The sequence below is a fragment of the Lithobates pipiens genome, unplaced genomic scaffold (genome assembly GCF_037356315.1).
Source record: "Lithobates pipiens isolate NorthernLeopardFrog02 unplaced genomic scaffold, aLitPip1_a1.2 Scaffold_3, whole genome shotgun sequence".
Classification (NCBI taxonomy): Eukaryota; Metazoa; Chordata; class Amphibia; order Anura; family Ranidae; genus Lithobates; species Lithobates pipiens.
This window is the reverse complement of record NW_027507790.1, coordinates 582,501-598,270: the sequence shown is the minus strand read 5'-3', so window position 1 is coordinate 598,270 and position 15,770 is coordinate 582,501. Positions and strand designations below refer to the sequence as shown.

The window sequence follows — 15,770 nt, the reverse complement described above, 5'->3', positions numbered from 1 at the left end:
ATGATTTCATTATTAAGGGAAAAAAGCTGTATGCAACTGCCAGGCCCTATGTGAAAAAATACCCCACCCCCCCCTTGCGTAATCATGAACGGATTGTGATTAACCATATTTTTTGGAAAGCTGCATTAAATTTTACTTGCCGCATCCTTGCCGCATTACTGCCAGACCTGTTGAATGAAGAAATCCCTTAAAAAGAAGCTGTCTGAAAATGTGAAGCACGCTAAAAGATCTCAAAAGGCAATACACCATGCTGGAATCTAAAGAAATTCAAAAACAGATGAGAAACAAAGTAATTGCTTTGTATCAGTCTGGAAAGGGTTACAACACCATTTCTAAGGCGTTGGTGCTCCAGCAATCCACGGTGAGAGCCTTTATCCACAAATGGAGAAAACTTGGAACAATGATAAATGTTCCCAGACTAGCAAAACTACTCCAAGAGTACAACGACAAATCACCCAGGAGGTCATAAAACAACCCAGCATAACATTTAAAGAACTGCAGGCCTCATATGGCTCAGTTAAGGTTAGTTTTGATAATTCAACAATTCGAAAAAGACTAGGCAAAAATGGCCTCCATGGTAGAGTTCCAAGTGGAAAGCCACTGCTGACCAAAAAGAACACAAAGGCTCATCTCACAATTGCCAAAAAAATCTTGATTATCCCCAAGTCTTTTGGAAAAAAAATTGTGAACTGATGAGACAAAAGTTGAACTTTTTGGAATGTGTGTGTCCCATTACACCTGGCATACAACTAACACAGCATTTCATAAACAGAATGTCATGCCAATAGTAAAACATGGTGGTGTTAGTGTGATCGTCTGGGGCTGCTTTCCAGCTACAGGACCTGGAAAGCTTGCCATAATTGATGGAACCATGAATTCTGTGCTCTACCAGAAAATCCTGAAGGAAAAAGTCCAGCTATTTGTGACCTCAGCCTCAAGGGCACTCAGTGGGCGCGAAGTGGCCTAGTCAAAGTCAAGAATTAAAATTGATTGAGATACTGTGGCATGACCGTAAACATGTCATTCATTCGCGATAACCCTCCAATGGGGCTGAATTAAAATAATTCTGTAAAGAATTGTGGCCCAAAATTCCTCCACAGCGATGTGAAAGACTCATTGCCAGTTATCACAAACGCTTGATTGCTGTTGTTGCTGCCAAGGGTGGCACAGCCAGGTATTAGGTTTAGGAGCAATTACTTTTTTAACATAGGGCCAGGTTTGGACAGTTTTTTTCCCATAATAAATTAAATTGTCATTTGAAAACTGCGTTTTTTATATTTACTCGTGTTATCTTTGTGCAACATTAAAATTTGTTTGATGATCTGAATCAAATAAGTGTGACAAATATGCAAAAAAAAGAAAAAGTTAGGAAGGATGCAAATACTTTTTGTTAGAAAAGTTTTAAATGTTTGTGTGACTATTAAAAAAACAATAACCCTGAGACTGATTTTTAATCCCACTTTTGAGCACTTTGTATTAACTTGCTATATTGTTTGCTTTAACTAACTCTACAGTAAGTTGTAGGATGATTAAGCTTAACTATATATGGTAGCATAAGATTGTACAGCAAACACTAATTAGCCAAATAAAGTACCATCTTGTACCAGGCACGCTATCTGTGTTTCCTCAGCTAATAGAAGCATAGAGGCTGTATTATTGTAGGTATTAGGAGGGGATATACATTCCTTTGTGTGATTCTTACTGCATCCTTTGGCTTGTGAGCATCACCCTTTTGTGTGACACATCTAGAATAAATTGTCTACTTCTCAATACATCTGGAGTTTGACTGATCACAAGAGAAGAATAAGCTTAACATTTTTGGTCCTTCGATGCCGCAAACAACTAGTGTGTATTTGGATTAGATGGCTCAGACAAAACTTCGGTGAGTATTGGACTTCGAAGCTCACTGAGAATTAAAAGTCCCCTACCCAACGTTAGTGGTGAAATAGGGGCGGGGGCCTAAGATCCGGATCCACTGTCTGTTTTCGAACTTGCGTGATCCAGTCCTCTGGTGTTTGAGAGGTAAGATCATTTAAATTATTCTTAATTCTTTCTAAGAGTCCCTTCTTCTCTTTCTGTTTGATTCTGGTTTAATGTGTTGTAATTGCCGACATTGGTATTGATCGTATAATACCTAGATGATCCAGTGCTCATAGACAGAGACACTTAGGGACGTTGTCTAAGGTAAAAAATTATGTCATCCGCTGTCCAGGACAGATAAAAAAAAGATTTGAGGTATACCGAACGTCAGAGGTTGATTGCTTACGCCATCAGAGGTTGAATGCCCGACGATTTAAGCACTATTTAGTTAAGTGATCTAGAAAGATCGCAAGGCTAACTTTTTTCTGTGTGTTCATTTTCTCCTTTCTCATGTTTAATCTTTCTGTTGATGTTGCAACCTTATTGAACAACAGTACTGCAGAGATAAGTTTTAATTATTTTTTTGATTCTCCCTATAGTGTGGGGAGTTCTTCTTGTATTTCTTGTATTCCTATTGTTACCATGTGCTGAGGATCACCATCCCAGTGTTTTATAGGTTAATGAGAGACCCGACTAACACTGACAATGGGGAACAGTCTCTGTAAAAGAATGTCTTGTGCTTGCTTATGCTGCTGCTGTATCCCTAATGTGCCATTAGAAGGAGATAAGAAATGTATGCATAGCAAAGATCCTTCAGTATTGTGCCAAATGGGAGGAGAAGTTTGGATTCAGTAGTAAACTAACTGTAAAAAAGTGTCAGGATTTGTTGGATAAACTTAAATTGTTATTATTATTTTATTATTATTATTATTATTATTTTAGCATGCCATGGTGTTAAAGGAAGCACATGGCAGAAATTGTTGATGGTTAAGAGGAGGTGGATGGGAGACATGAAGGTGGATTACACTGTGGAGTGAACAGAATGTTGTAGAATTATTATCAGGTGGCTTGATGAATGTGAGAAAAGAAAAGGCTGAGGATGTTTTGGATTACTTTAAATGTGTCCAGTCCAGAGACAGTATGTGACCGAGTTCTAATTTTACTACCATAAGGAAACAAGGATTTGAATGGGCTTTGCTAACAGTAGTGTGCAGTAGTATTGAAGCCCAGAGAGAGGAGAGATGGTCAAGAAGGTGTTTCTCGGAAACAAGAAAAAGCAGATGGCCTGACAGATGTAGCAGAAGAGAGGGAGATGATGATGGATGACTAGCAAGGCAGCATTAACCCTTTGAGCACATAGAGGTTAATTTGTGAAAATATTAGGACTTTCGGTGGGAAAGAAAGTCTAAATAATAGTCTTAAAGTAAATATGTTTTGGATATGTTACTTTTAGAATTCACAGACATTCAACTGTGAAGTGTTAATGAAGCAATGCTGTTTATATTTTGGGTCCATTTTTAAAGTTAAAAGGCTAAGTTCTGAATCAGAACATTAATTAAAAAGAAAAAAGTTCTATTTTGAGACCCTGTGGATTTCACTTGGAACCAGAGAATAAGGGGAACAATACAAAAGGGGGTTCAAGTTTTCTTAAATTCTGCTAAAATATTGGGGTCTGAGGAAAAATATTCAAAGATATATGTGTGTATGTATGTGTGTGTATATATATATATATATATATATATATATATATATATATATATATATATATATAATCTATATGTCAAATAATGAAAATGATGCTAAGAAACATGTTATGTCTGCATACTTGGTGGACTTATGGACTTATATTTGAATAAATGAAAGAATATTGTTTTTAACAACTCCAAGGTAAGGAAGGCGATTGGTAGTTTGATCTGTGATCCTGTGCTCATTCATGTTAGATAAAGAGTATCCATTTTCCCCCGCCCCAGTTCAAGTGCAGATAGGACACCCTCACCGCCCTCCTTCTGCACAACCAAAGAATGAGGTGAGTTCCTTTTTTATGGAGTGGCTGTCTACTGATTACATGAATGAGTACAAAATTGAACCTTTAGAGATATTTTAGACTTTAGAACATTAAATGAAGGTATGAAATAATGTAGACTACACAGTCCTTAGAGACAAAGACAAATGATGTCCTCCTTGGGTATGACAAATTTTTGTAGAGCCTGGATTCCCGGGTATTCCATGCTGATGGCCCCGTTGGTTTAGGCAATACATGGGAGCCCTATGGCCCCCCAGGATGCTATAAATTGGAGTGAGGAAACAGAGGCGGCTTTTACTGACCTAAAACAAGTCCTTTCTTGTTCATCAGTGCTAGCTTTACCAAACAATGACAAACCTTTCGGACAAACAGTAGACTCAAGGGAAGGTCACATGACATTGGTACTTACACAGTTACATGGCGGGCACCAGAGGCTGATTGCTTACTAGTCTACAAAACTAGACAGTGTAACTAGAGCACTTCCACCCTGTGTAAAGGCAGTGGTAGCTGCAACTGAAACAGTTAAGGCCTCAGCATCTATAGTGCTACATCACCCGCTGACACTTAAAGTACCACATGCAGTATCTGTTATCCTTTTACAACAAAAGATATCACATTTGAGCCCAGCATGACACCTTTCCTGTATGACAATATTTTTGACACCTCACTTAACAATACAGAGATGTACTACATTAAACCCATCCACACTAATACCACTTCCTTGTCATGGTCATAAACATGACTGTACTGCTGCCATCAATGAAAAGGTACTGCCACAAAGTGATTTCAAAGATGTACCGTTATCTAACCCTTGTCAGCGAAATTTGGCCGTACGCAGAGCACACAGCCAAATCTCCTGTTTCCCATTACAATAACATTTCTGTCTTAATGATAAAATACATTACCTTTCAACCCACTCATCCAAGTATTCAGACATCACCCGCATTCCTACATACTCATCTCAGCCTGGCTGCTCCTCAGCAGCAACACAGGATGTGAATGACTATATAAGGACAATACAATGCAATACAATACAGAAGAAGGTGGTGTCTTCACAGACAGCCAATCAGACATTTGTTTTCCTTCAAAAGAACCAATCACAGACATGTATACATTCAAATAGTCAATGATGGAAACCATACAAAACCAATGAACGATGACTACAATTCCGTTGATAGAAATCCTTAATATACATTGTTCCAGAGAACAATGTATATCTGGATTATTCTACACCTCCTTGTGGATGGAAGGTTATCCACAGATGTGCGCTGCATATCCCCACATGTGGTGATCAGACACAGCAGAGACAATGAGCGCGCATCCACCCACAACCAACCCTTGCAGAGCAAGCATATACCCTCAGACGATTGTCTGTATAATGCACAGGGGCCCTTTCGCTGGCGGACATACTCTCACTCTGCAAACACCTCTTTCCAATCCCAGGAAGTTATCTACTACCTAACGGATCTCAACCAGCGTCAGTCTGCCCCAGTCAGCTCTTTAGAGTGGGCCAGGGGAGAACGAACACAGGGGGACTTATGACAATACATATTAAAATGCATCTTCATAAAATTTTCCACAACAGCTCCTCCTCTTTGTCATATGATCCCATGTGTCCCTCGATGAATTTGAATCTTCTTCTTACACCTGGCCTTACAGTCCATATGAGTCCATAAAAAGGAAAACACGGCTTGACATGTAGACTCTGTTCTTCAGGAGAGATGACATGGTGAGCTGTAGTAGTTGCTGGTCGGTCTGGGATCCTCTGTGTCTTGTCGTGTTTGTGGGTCAGGCTTCTTGGGCGTCTCATTAAGCAAAATGCACTCATCTGCTTGGGCACTGGTCATGCATCCAATCAGGCAACAGGAGCACCTCATCACGGCATATAGAAGGAATAGAAACAAAAACAACATAAGTAAATATACCCCTACTTCCTTCAACTATGAACTGCTGCAAAAATAAAGATTAAATGCCCACAGATTCCCAGACCCTTAAGAGGATTTCAACCTTCACTAGCTATAGCTCTGGCTTTGCCTTTTAGGTTTTTTTAGCCTTATCCATATGGGCCTGACCCAACCATGTGTCCTGTTCGCTTTCTTAGCTAGTTGGAAAATACACTTTAAAAATATAAATAAAGATACTTCTCATCCTTGTTGTCTCGTTCTTCAATCTTCTTTACAACGACCCAGTCACCTGTCACAAACTTGGCTAGAATTTGAGTAGTTAGTATTAATGGTTTGAAAAATTGTCATTCTCACCACTCTCATCTACCCTTTTTCCTCCTCATTACAAACTGGAGGAAGACATGCAGGGTTTAGAATGGTGCAGAAAAAAACTGTGAAATAGCCTATGATACCTTGGATGATAATCCAAAAACATGCAGGTAGGTTAATTGGCTTCTGTCCAAAACTGGCCCTAGTATATGAATGGTGACCTTGGATTGTGGGCTCCTTGAGGGTAGGGACCAACGTGAGTGTGCAATATGCAGGGATAGGGGCAATTGTAGACACTCACTCAGGTTGAACTGGATGGACTGGTGTCTTTATTCAACCTTACTAACTATGAAAACTATGAAAACCTTTACACTTTCAGAAACTCGTTGGACCTGAAAAGATACTTAGAAACAAAAGTTATTACTCTGTCCTTCATAAACAATACAACATTTGTGTACATTGGTAAATTGTCAATGACATTTCTCAAAACCGATAATAACTAAACCCTATGTAACCCTTACTTTCACGTTCTTACTAAAATACAACACCCACGACACGTAAGAGGGCTGCCGCTGTGGGTTCAGACATCTTCTTGTTACTACATACAACATGAGAATACTAAAACCTGAGACAAACACTTAGATACAAATGTGGGGGAGACATTTCATAGCTCCCAATCAAAAATGAAAAATGAAAACGACCAAATGGAATTCTGCCTTCACTCTTAGCGATAGAAAAAAATACATACAGTGGGAAAGACATGAGAACATATAGACATGAGAATATATAGAATATTGTATGGGCCAGCCACACAAAGTTCTAAAACGGGCATGTGAATTTTAACCACAGTTCCTCCTCTGAGAATCACAAAAGCAAGTACTACACATCCATCAATGCACTCACCATTACAGATTTCTGAAGCCATAGTCACGCTACATCAACTCCAGAGGGATACCCAAAATAGTGTCCTTGGACCACCTATGTAAATCTTTAAAGGGGTCTAATGGCCTTAGCCCCAAAACTAGGCTCTTTATGTACTGTGTAGCAGTCTGACTGTGGGAAGCCTCCAATCCTTCCCTTGAATGGACCTCCTAGTGCCCATGGCGATTCGAATCAGCTTATTGTCTTACCCCTGCATCCGGGGAAACCATTGCATCTATTTTGGGGAGCACCGTCAGGTGCCATCTTCTGCAGTGGATCGACGGACTACATCTAGTCCCCCAATTCAAAACCTCATCCGAGGTGTTATCACCCCCAGAATTAGGACTCTACCTCTCACAGTGTATGCATACACAAGCGTTTCCGCTGTACGCCCACACACTGCATCGCCAGATTAAGCTGCACAGAAAACACAATTACGCACGCTTACTCTACAGAACAATGGGGCTTCTCTCTGTACCTATATAATACAACAAACAACATGGATGCCCCCTGTTTGCTGTATTACAGTATAAAGCTAAAAATGTAAAACACTTTTTCAAATGCCAGTGTTTTCCCATTGTCCTTCCAAGCACAAATCAGAAGACCCCCAGCTCCTCCCACCAACTTCCTGTGGATACATCAAAATGCTGTAAGCATGAACTGGTTCATTTAAATATCAATGAACGGGAAGGGGGAGGGGGAGGGGAAGCCTAGTGTCATATGCAGGATATACCATACAAGCCTAAAAAATCAATGAATTGCCCTCTGAGAAACTCCCATACATTTGTAAAATAGAAATAACACACACCGCTGTGTACAAAAACTCAGTTAAAGCTAGTTTCACTATCCACTGAAACCCAGTGCAAAGTAGAGATTTCCACTGAAAACCAAAATTCAATACAGAAAATGCAATAGCTTAACTGAAAAATCATGTAAAAAGTACAAAAATAGAATTCACTTAAAAGGAAATGGCGCCTAGAGAGTAGGTGACGGCCCAGAACACATGGCTACACACACAAAGGAATTGGAGCAGTTTCCACTCTGGGATGATTTACAAGCTGAAAAGCACAAAAGCTTAACTGAAAAATCATGTAAAAAGTACAAAAATAGAATTCACTTAAAAGGAAATGGCGCCTAGAGAGTAGGTGACAGTCCAGACCACATGGCTACACACACAAAGGAATTGGAGCAGTTTCCATTCTGGGATGATTTACAAGCTGAAAAGCAGGGCTCGAGTGCTGCGGGAACGCATGGGAACGGCGTTCCCGTACTATTTTCACAGCGGGAACGCCGTTCCCATTAGCTATCTGAGCCGGGCCGGCTGAGGCTATGCAGCGCGTAGTCCGCGCCGCTCCTCAGCCGCCGAGTGACTGTGCGTGCCCACGCCGAAGTCATGTGACCGGTTGCTAGATGCGGAGCGGCCCCTGCCTAGCAACCGGTCACATGACTTCGGCGTGGGCACGCACTGGCACGAGACCGTCAGTGTGACACACGCGCGCCGGACTGTCCTCCCGCTCCGGCTCCCCTCTACCCAGTGCCTCCTGTGGAAACAGCCGCTGCACTTTGAGTTTACCAGGAGGTCAGTCACTAGTAGTGTTTAAGTAAGTTGCATTCTGCAATACTCATCCATACTGCCAATACTCATCCATACTGCCAATACTCATCAATACTCTGCAATACCCTGCCAATACTCATCAATACTCTGCAATACCCCGCCAATACTCATCAATACTCTGCAATACCCCGCCAATACTCTGCAATACATACCCTGCCAATACTCTGCAGTACCCTATCAATACTCTGCAATACCCCGCCAATACTCTGCAATACCCCGCCAATACTCTGCAATACCCCGCCAATACTCTGCAATACCCGCCAATACTCTGCAATACCCGCCAATACTCTGCAATACCCCGCCAATACTCTGCAATACCCCGCCAATACTCTGCAATACATACCCTGCCATAACTCTGCAGTACCCTATCAATACTCTGCAATACCCCGCCAATACTCTGCAATACCCCGCCAATACTCTGCAATACCCGCCAATACTCTGCAATACCCGCCAATACTCATCAATACTCTGCAATACCCTGCCAATACTCATCAATACTCTGCAATACTCTGCAATACCCCACCAATACTCTGCAATACATACCCTGCCATAACTCTGCAGTACCCTATCAATACTCTGCAATACCCCGCCAATACTCTGCAATACCCCGCCAATACTCTGCAATACCCTGCCAATACTCTGCAATACCCCGCCAATACTCTGCAATACCCGCCAATACTCATCAATACTCTGCAATACCCTGCCAATACTCATCAATACTCTGCAATACCCCGCCAATACTCTGCAATACCCCGCCAATACTCTGCAATACATACCCTGCCATAACTCTGCAGTACCCTATCAATACTCTGCACTACCCTATCAATACTCTGCAATACCCCGCCAATACTCTGCAATACCCCGCCAATACTCTGCAATACCCCACCAATACTCTGCAATACCCGCCAATACTCTGCAATACATACCCTGCCAATACTCTGCAGTACCCTATCAATACTCTGCAATACCCTATCAATACTCTGCAATACCCTGCCAATACTCTGCAATACCCTATCAATACTCTGCAATACCCTGCCAATACTCTGCAATACCCTGTCAATACTCTGCCAATACTCTGCAATACATACCCTGCCAATACTCTGCAATACCCTGCCAATACTCTGCCAATACACACCCTGCAATACCCTATCAATACTCTTCAATATTCTGCCAATACTCTTCAATATCCTGTCAATACTCTGCAATACTCTGCAATACATACCCTGCCAATACTCTGCAATACCCTGCCAATACTCTGCCAATACACACCCTGCAATACCCTATCAATACTCTTCAATATTCTGCCAATACTCTTCAATATCCTGTCAATACTCTGCAATACTCTGCAATACATACCCTGACAATACTCTGCAATACCCTGCCAATACTCTGCCAATAAATACCCTGCCAATACTCTGCAATACCCTGTCAATACTCCACAATACGCTGCCAATACTCTGCCAATACATACCCTGCCAATACTCTGCAATACCCTGCCAATACTCTTCAATACTCTGCCAATACTCTGCCAATACTCTGCCAATACTCTTCAATACTCTTCAATACTCTTCAATACTCTGCCAATACTCTGCCAATACTCTGCCAATACTCTGCCAATACTCTTCAATACCCTGCCAATACTCTGCAATACCCTGCCAATACTCTGCCAATACTCTGCCAATACTCTTCAATACCCTGCCAATACTCTGCAATACCCTGCCAATACTCTGCCAATACTCTTCAATACCCTGCCAATACTCTGCAATACCCTGCCAATACTCTGCAATACCCTGCCAATACTCTGCAATACCCCATCAATACTCTGCAATACTGTGCCAATACTCTGCAATACCCTGCCAATACTCACCCTGCAATACCCTATCAATACTCTTCAATATTCTGCCAATACTCTTCAATATCCTGTCAATACTCTGCAATACTCTGCAATACATACCCTGACAATACTCTGCAATACCCTGCCAATACTCTGCCAATAAATACCCTGCCAATACTCTGCAATACCCTGTCAATACTCCACAATACTCTGCCAATACTCTGCCAATACATACCCTGCCAATACTCTGCAATACCCTGCCAATACTCTGCCAATACACACCCTGCAATACCCTATCAATACTCTTCAATATCCTGCCAATACTCTTCAATATCCTGCCAATACTCTGAAACACCCTGCCAATACTCTGCAATACTCTGCCAATACTCTGCAATACCCTGCCAATACTCTGCCAATAAATACCCTGCCAATACTCTGCAATACCCTATCAATACTCTGCAATACTGTGCCAATACTCTGCAATACTCTTCCAATACTCTGCAATACCCTGCCAATACTCTGCCAATAAATACCCTGCCAATACTCTGCAATACTCTGCCAATACCCTGCAATACTCTGCCAATACTCTGCAATACTCTGCAATACTCTGCCAATACTCTGCCAATACTCTGCCAATACTCTGCAATACATACCCTGCCAATACTCTGCAATACTCTGCCAATACCCTGCAATACTCTGCAATACATACCCTGCAATACCCTGCCAATATTCTTCAATACTCTGCCAATACTCTGCAATACCCCACCGCTACTCTGCAATACATACCCTGCCAATACTCTGCAATACATACCCTGCCAATACTCTGCAATACCTACCCTGCCAATATTCTGCAATACCCTGCCAATGCTTACCCTGCCAATACTTACCCTGCCAATACTTACCCTGCCAATACCCAGACATACCCATCCATGCTCAGCCAATATTACAGTGGGGGAGATGTATATTGCAGTGGGTACTATATGGTGGTGGCATTTTCACAGGTTTTTGCAAATTCAATAATTATTTGCTGATTCGAAAAATGATCCGATCCATGACTCTGATCCGAGGAATGATCCGATCCATGAGTTTTTTGATCCGTTGCACCCCTACCAGTTTTCCTCCGTGTCCCCCTCCGTTCTGCTGTCCCCTCCGTTCTGCTAATGTCCCCTCTGTTCTGCTACTGTCCCCCTCCAGTTTTCCTCTCTGCCCCCCTCCAGTTTTCCTCTGTGTCCCCCTCCATTCTGCTACTTCCCCCCTCCGTGAAAACACCTGCTTCTCTGATGAGGGCACTGTTATGGGGACACTCTGATGGGGGGGCTGTCTGAAGGGAACCCCTGCTCTCTGATGGGGGCACTGACAAAGCTCCATTTGATGGGCACTGATCAGGCTGCATTGATGGGAACAGATGAGTGAGTGGCCTGGGGCCTGAGCTCCACTTTGCAGAAACAATACAGGCAGACTGAGAAGAGGAGCTCCGGGCCGGCACACTCAGCATGCCCGACCTCCCTCCCCTGCACAGACCAACACATGTGTGGACATCTTGCGGCAGAAGGGGCCCCACATATCGCAGCTTACATAGAGACATAGTGCAGAAGGGGCCCCCAGTCATTGCAATCCCCTGCGAGGGAACCGTTTTCACACATTTGTGGTGGTTTTTTATTAGTATAGCATACAGCTTAAATTATTTTGTTACATCTGTTCTAGATTTATTTAAGGCATGTGAATTTTGGAGGTGTCCTTGTAAACTGGTACTATAAATGTTGCAGTTTATTTGTTAAAGGAGTATGATTTTATATATATATATATATATATATATATACACACACACACTTTTTTTGTATTTTTGAAGTGGGGAATCTTGGGTGAGTGCCAGGCCAGCACCCTGAGACCAGCCATGCCAGCACCATGAGACCAGCCATGCCAGCACCATGAGACCAGCCAGGCCAGCACCCTGAGACCAGCTAGGGAACTACCGAGTACCCTGAGGCCAGCCAACCAGCACCCTGAGACCAGCTAGGCCAGCCAGCACCCTGAGACCAGCCAGCACCCTGAGACCAGCCAGCCAGCACCCTGAGACCAGCCAGCCAGCACCCTGAGACCAGCCAGCCAGCACCCTGAGACCAGCCAGGCCAGCACCCTGAGACCAGCTAGGGAACTACCGAGTACCCTGAGGCCAGCCAACCAGCACCCTGAGACCAGCTAGGCCAGCCAGCACCCTGAGACCAGCCAGCACCCTGAGACCAGCCAGCACCCTGAGACCAGCCAGCACCCTGAGACCAGCCAGCCAGCACCCTGAGACCAGCCAGCCAGCACCCTGAGACCAGCCAGGCCAGCACCCTGAGACCAGCCAGCACCCTGAGACCAGCCAGCCAGCACCCTGAGACCAGCCAGGCCAGCACCCTGAGGCCAGCCAGGCTGCTTATTTTACACCATTATTGTATTCATTGTTACAGAAATGAGCAAACGAAAAAGCAGCATTACAGATTTCTTCATGAAGGCATCCAGTAAGAAATCTCATGCTGATTCTGCAAGTTGCTCAACTCAGGCTGAGCCTTTGCTTCAGCAAGCGGTGTCCGCTGCAGAAACTACACCAGTCAGTGAATCGGTTGTTGACTTCATTACCGATGTGGCTGAAGATACCGCTGCCAATGCCAGTGATATCATTGTTCTTCCGGAATGTTGGGACCAGAATCAGTGGATAGAATTTAATAAAAAGAACCCTTGGCTGTTTGTAGAAAATGGTCTTTTAGGGTGCAAATTGTGTCGTGAAATTAAACACCTTGGAGTGTCTGTTTCACAGGGTGTATCCATTTCCAAAGAATGGAGCACTGGTACAATTACTCCATATGGCAAAACCAAAAAAGATATGTTGACCTCACTGCGTAAAAAAATCCACATACATCGGATTTCAGAAGCACATGTAAAGGCAGGAAATATCCAAGCAGTATCCAGAAAGGAGATACTGCAATCCAATATTGCAGAACAGCAGAAGCATAAGTTTGTGTCCACCACTAAAGTCTTTCGCACTGCCTACTTTTGTGCGAAAAAAAATCGCCCTTTCACAGACTTCCCAGATCTTATCAGCTTGCAAGTTGCAAATGGAGCTGACTTAGGAAGTATTCTCCATAGTGAGTACACAGCCGCACAAATAATAGATTGCATTGCTAGTGAAATGAGGAAAAAGCTTTGCAAAGCAGTTGTTGAGCAGGCTTCAAAAATTTCTGTTTATATTGATGAGTCTACAACAGTTTCTACACATTCAGTGTTAATCGTTTATATTCGTGCCTCTGTTAACGGAAAAGACCCAGTTACTTTTTTTCTTGATTTGCTTGATTTGCCTAAAGCAGATGCACAGTCTATTGAAGCCACTCTTCTAGCTTGCCTTTCTAAATTTGGATTCAGTGATGACTTTCTTGCCAAAAACTGGATTGGTGCTTGCAGTGATGGTGCAAGTGTAATGCTTGGAAGAAAGTCAGGTGTTTTGGAACGACTCAGCCAAAAATATCCACAGCTTGTGAAATGGCACTGCTTGTGTCATAGGCTTGAATTGTGCATTTCAGATACAATTCATTCTATTCCTGGTCTTCACCATCTCACATCATTTTTTGAGAAGTTGTATGCTGTGTATCATCAGTCACCGAAAAAACTGGCAGAGCTCTCTGAATGTGCAAAAGAATTAGAAGTACAAATTCTTAAAATTGGAAAAGTTTTTTCAGTTCGATGGGTTGCTTCAAGCCAGAGAGCTATACGAGCAGTTTGGGAGTCGTATCCTGCACTACACAGTCATTTCTTGAAAGCAAGTTTGAGCTCAGCTCATAACAGTCAACAGAAATCTCTATTTAGTGGCCTTAACAAGGTCTTGACATCAGAAGATTATTTGTTAAACCTTGCAGGGGTTGCGGATGCTGTTCAGGAAATGGGACTGCTATCTGAAGCTCTACAAAGAGATGACATCACACTTCCACGAGCCTATCAGCTGATTAATCGTTCAATTCGTGCAGTTGAAAAAATGAAAGACATGCCTGGTAAACATCTGAAAGAAGTCATGGAATCGCTGGAGAAAGGGAATTTCAAAGGTGTGGCCATGAATACAGAGAGTTCAAAAGGCCAAGTGAAGATAAACCTCCCTCAGTTTTACCAAAGTTTGGTGGATAATTTGCGCTCCAGACTCTTTGCTTTAACTGCAAGCAACAGACCTGCCACTTCATCACAGTCAGGTGAATTTGAAAGTCTTGTTTCTGAAATTGACATCCTGAATGCACAACGCTGGCCAATCAATGTGGACAGTCCATGGTTTGAAGGTGAAGTGAAGCTGGAGCAGCTGTGCAAAAGATTCCGTCTCAGCTATTATCCATCCATCTGTGAAGGTTTCAGAGACTACATTGATAATGGTGGTGAAGAGATTCCTGAAAAGCTGAAACCAGTGGTGACAGCAGTTAACAGTCTTCCAGTGACATCCGGTGATTGTGAAAGGGGCTTCAGTACAATGAATTTGGTGATGTCACCCATTAGGAGTGGGCTTGGCATTGAACGGCTATCTTCTCTATTGTTTATTAGTCTCATTGGCCCCCCTGTGCATTTATGGGATCCTTTGCCATATGTCACAAAATGGCTGACCACACATCGCAGCGCAGATGATAATAAATCTCGGAAAGTTGATAATCTTAAACGCCAAGTACAACGTTATTCCTGTTTGTGGGATATTTTCTAATGGGCTGTGTAACAGAATTTGGAACAGGGTGTATTTGTGGTAGAAATTCCCTGTGAGGGAAAGATCATCACCCATTGTGTTGATTGTTTTGTTTGACACGTTAGTTTGTTTTTGTAAACTTGCACTTTACAATAAATGTTGTACTGTATTTTCTTTGAAGTATATATGCATATGAGCGTACTTTTTTTTTTTTTGGTGGGGGAATGGATCTTGGGTGGGAGTTCCCACACTTTTTTTCCCAGGACTTGACCCCTGCTGAAAAGCACAAAATACTTAAAACTGCACCTCTTAAAATGGCCGCCGACCATGACCTCATGGTGATTACAACAATAGCCAGGCCACCACAAAATTACGATTTGCCTACCAAAACCAAAATCCAATATAAAAATCGCCACTCTTATACAGAAAAAAAATGATAAAAAGTACAAACAGCTAACCTACAATAGCTTACATTAAATGATGCCTAGAAAGGAGATGGTGGCTCATGTCACATGGTTTCACACACAAGGGAATGGTGTCTGCACCTTCCCCTATAGGAAGACTCAAAATGGCCACCGACCCTGGTCACATGGCAGACAACAAAAGCTAGGCTA

The 15,770-nt window shown here is 42.7% G+C and overlaps 1 protein-coding gene across 1 annotated transcript in view; it reads right to left on the bottom strand.

Annotated features, from left to right (window-relative positions):
- Nucleotides 1-15,770, bottom strand: part of LOC143940080 (olfactory receptor 6B1-like) — a 29,065-nt gene that overhangs the window by 2,418 nt on the left and 10,877 nt on the right. The window lies entirely within an intron of this gene.